This window comes from Penaeus japonicus, unplaced genomic scaffold (genome assembly GCF_977035675.1).
Source record: "Penaeus japonicus unplaced genomic scaffold, GWHDUDI00000001_assembly GWHDUDI00000013, whole genome shotgun sequence".
NCBI lineage: Eukaryota > Metazoa > Arthropoda > Malacostraca > Decapoda > Penaeidae > Penaeus > Penaeus japonicus.
In genome coordinates, this window is record NW_028234415.1 from 27,443,517 (window position 1) to 27,448,516 (window position 5,000).

Genomic DNA, 5,000 nt, shown 5'->3' on the forward strand with positions numbered 1-5,000 from the left:
ATAGATATATATAGTATATGTATATATATTACTATTGTACTTGTTTAAAAATGTATTGTTTCTATAATAATATATATGTATATATATTTGTATCATATAGGTATATATATTTATTATATATATTATAATATATACAACCCTATATATATGCTTACTAGACATATATATATATATATGTAAGTAATATATATTAATAATTTATATATCAAAACCTATATTATATATATTACACAGCAAACACACACACACACACACTCAATACACACACACACACACACACACACACACATATTCATACACCTACACATTTACTTACAGATACACATACACATGTGGGCTACATATATTGATATATCTCTAACTACTGTTGGTCTATCTGTCTATCTATCTGTCTGTCGGCATATATGAAATGAACAAAAAAGAAAAAGGGCTTTTCTCTTTATATGCTAAACAAAATATCAAGCATTTGAAGCCATAGTAAAAAAGGGCCAATGCATTTGCTATGCTTCATGTTGCAATCCAATAGCAGGCTATGCTTTGAGGTTTTGCCATCAACATTATGCCATTCAGGTCTCTCTAAGCTTCAAAATCAAATTAACTGTATTTGTGGAGGAGGATCTTTCAACAACTACGCTTCCTACAGGAGGCCAATGGAATGAATGAAAGCAACCTTCTGTTACAATTATCTCTGAAGAATAATTGCAATGGGAGCTGGTCCAATATATGAAGAAAAAAAATATATATATAAATGTGTGATTGGCTTTGCTTTTGTAACTTCATATTCTTGTGTTACTGTAGTAACTTTTTATAGTTTATTAGTTAATATCATTACAATCAGTGTTATTATCATCATCTTTCTTAGTAGTATTATGAACATTATACTGTTGTAATTGTCATTATCTTACTGCTGTCAACATCATTGGTAATATTTTCAGCAAAAATCTAATTTACTATCATTGCAAATATTATCTTCAAATATCATATCACAAATAGTATTACTATCTTTTTTTTTACCATTATCATCATCATTACTTATACAATGAAGAAATTCAATAATTCTTTCTTTATTTTGTTTTCTCCTTTAGTTACCCACATTTCTTTACACTTTAAATTACTGATATAGCTTAATTTCCTATTTCCTTTAAAGATTCAAGGCATGCCACATCTTAACATGTTTAGCCTAGACTGGACATCTTATAATGTGTGTTTTCTATTATTTTCTAGACTCATCATTTGATATGTAAGTCTATATTTTATATATAAGCAAAGCCATACTAATTAGCCCTTGGTGTGATGCACTGGTTACACAACTGCAATAAATAGCTTAATTTCAACAAAAGGAAAAATGCAGTATAAAAGTGATCTGCCACATGATAATGCCTATTGCAGAAACGCCCTGACACTCTATTCAGCTTTAAATCAACACTTTAAACAACAGCCTTACCTTGACAGCATTGTACCCCAGACAACTCATTCTTAGTAATCTTTTTTGTCTATTCCCTCTTTGTTTCATTTTCCCTCTTCCAATCTCTCTATCTCTTAAGAAATAACACACTATGGTACTAGGTACACTCTACAAGCCAAAAGTGGGGGAGAGTCAATGGATTGCCGACGCACTTTACAGATCAGCAACAGCCAGCAAAACTATATCATGTGTATTCTGGTGACAAGGAGCGTGAACCGATTCCATATTTAGAGACATATCTGCAAGGAAGTCTACAAGCTATTTCTTACCAGATTATAAACAGCGGAGATTGTTGGCGGTTGCCACAATGCCAAAAGCATAAGGCTAAAGCATGTGGATATCTTCTACACAATTACCACAATATTGTTCAATAATTCAACCTCAATTGCAAAACCCATAACCCTTTATAAGACATAATTCAACCCTAACTGAAATATCCAAAACTGGAATACATCCTTTCATATGACATATTCCCAAAAACACTAATGATACTATACGGCAATTTTTTTTTATACAATGTGTATGTATGTGTATGTGATGGTGTGTGTATATACATATATACATATATATATATATATATATATATATATATATATATATATATATATATGTATATATACATATATATTCATATATACATAAATACAGATAGATAGATAGATTGATATATGGATATAGATATATAGGTATATGTGTAAATTTTTATGTCAATTGGTATATATGTATGTGTATGTGCATGTATGTATGTGTTTATGTGTGTGTATATACAATATATATGTATATATATATATATATATAAATATATATATATATATATATATATATATATATATATATATATATATATATATATATATATATATATATATATATATATATCTATATATATATGTATGTATATATTATATATTTATATATATTTTTATATTTTTTTATATATATATATTTATATATTTTTATTTTTCTATATATTATATATATATTTATATATATATATATATATATATATATATATATAAAAATAAATATATATATATATTTATTTATCTATATATATATATTATTTATATATATTCATATTTATTTACATATATTCATATTTATTTATATATATATATATATATATATATTATATATATATATATATATATATATATATATATATATATATATATATATATATTCCTGTATATATATTTATTTATTTATACATATATATTTATATATATATATCTGTAAATATATCTATATCTATAAATATATATAATATATATATATATATATATATATATATATATATATATATATATATATATATATATATATATATATATATATATATACATATATATCTGTGTGTCTGTGTGTGTATAATTGGTAATTATAAAAAGTGAGACTAAACCTAGCAACAGCATGGCCTCCATATTTTGCGCTCTAGCAAAGACCAACATATATACTTGGCATCAGAGAGCATGGTTCCCTATTTGCCCATAAATCACTATGGAGGTCTACACTCTCTATCTTACCAGGTTATACATGATGTAAGTTTCTTTGCCCTTGCCAAAACAAAAAGCGCAAAGCCGCTACATCTCTCAATTAGGCTGCATGAGCGAAGATATATAATCTTAAATAAACAATTGTAGGATTCACTATGCCTTGTATAGGGAATTTTTATGCCAAAAAGTCTTGTTTAGATGTTCTGGGGACTTTAACTCAGTACTTCTCTCATTTCAAACTAAATAAGCAAAGCAAATAAATCTTGTTTATGCCTCACTTATAAATGGAAAGTTGAAAACAATAAAACAAAAAAAAGTAAACACAAATTGAACAACAATGAAAGTTAAGGTAATATGAAAGATTAGTGCTTGTCACTAGGATCTAGTGACTTATGAACAACACAAAAGGAAATAAATAACAAAACAAAATAATCATCTTAATAAACCTAACTTTACGTAAATATTGAAGACACTGCAGAGAGGTGAAAAGAGGAAAATAAAGTCCTTAAAATCATACATATCGGGGAGTCCACCCGACCTATAAATCTGATCAAATGTAAACATGAAATGCATGAATGATAGACAAAACAATAAGTCCATAATAAATAAATAAACCCAGCCCATCCCATAGCATAACGCCTCGAGTTCACGCCTCTTATTTGCCCCTATTTCCCTCTATTCCTCTTTATTTCTTTCTCTCTACTTAATCTTTAACACCTTCTTTATCACCTCTTTTCCTCTTCGTTACTCTTAGGGTGAGAAATCCTCGATAAAAAGGAAGAAAACTTACCACACTTTCACAAATAGAAGAAAAATACACTAAAAATCCAAAACAACAAAGATGCATCTGCTTGATACTTGGTAAATTTGTCATAGTTGTATTTTCATTATACTCTGATTATAATGATCTATTAATTGTTTGTGTCTTAATTCCTCATGTCTTTTAATTATTTTTGGGGCTTATTTTCACCCAGATTAATATTTTGGTTATATTCTATGTTCTGTATTCTGATTGGTTGATCATGTCACTCCGTCTGCCTAATCGACCAATAAGAGTCCGTGTTTATGGAATGTGTTATATACCAAATGCTTCTTAAAGAACAAGTGACAAATGCGTTGCGCAAGAGAACATATGCCATGGATTAATTAAATTAATTTCGTATAATGTCACGGCTACATCTGTTCCTGTTATGCGTGAGACTAATCGGGTTAAAAAATGCAATTTGGCTTCACGTAGCACCGATGTGCGAAGCGTAAATGTCTTTACAGAGGTTTTTAATTGATTCCACATTAATTTACACCTTTAATGATGTTGACGCTCGCTGTAGATTTAATATCAGATAAATGTCAAATACAACGCAGAACCAACAATCTTGTGAATATTTGCTCTCTGTGCATTTCAAACTAAATCCTATGTCTTCATAGAGAGAGAGAGAGACCTTAGAAATAGAAAGGAAATAGATATACAGATACTTTCTATCCATATTCTAATGCATAGCAGTATCTGCATTTTTAAAGATAGTTGCACTAACTACACAGTAATAATGACAAATTAATTATCTTTGGAGTTAAAAAAAAGGAAATGGAGCAAGCATCATGTGTTATTTGTATACTCAAAAGAAAATCATAAATGACAAAAATACGTAGATCATTATATAAAGTTATTTTCATATACATCAGTACTTCTGATGCTCATTTGCAATTTAAGAACATTGATTTTTCTTGTATAGCTTTGCAGATTATATATATATATATATATATATATATATATATATATATATATATATATATATATATATATATATATGTATATTTTTATCTATTTATTTATTTATTTATTTATCTATTTATTTATTTACACACACACGTATGTATGTATATATGTAGGTATATACATTGCATTTGACGCATCATTATTCATCATATCTTTGAAAAGAAAATGCTGAATATGATGTCTGTCACTATTCTCTTAAATATTAGTTACCCCTGCAATATGACGAATACACTTTTTTCTATTGCTTGAATAAAGAAAATTATTC

At 27.2% G+C, this 5,000-nt stretch overlaps 1 protein-coding gene across 1 annotated transcript in view; it reads right to left on the reverse strand.

The window, feature by feature from the left end:
* The window catches only part of Socs16D (Suppressor of Cytokine Signaling at 16D), a 51,726-nt gene extending 47,914 nt beyond the window's left edge, over positions 1-3,812 (reverse strand). Inside the window, exon 1 of the mRNA XM_086543368.1 lies at positions 3,752-3,812. The gene's annotated coding sequence lies outside the window, so the exon portion shown is untranslated. The remainder of the gene's footprint in view (positions 1-3,751) is intronic.
* Positions 3,813-5,000: the final 1,188 nt, after the last annotated feature.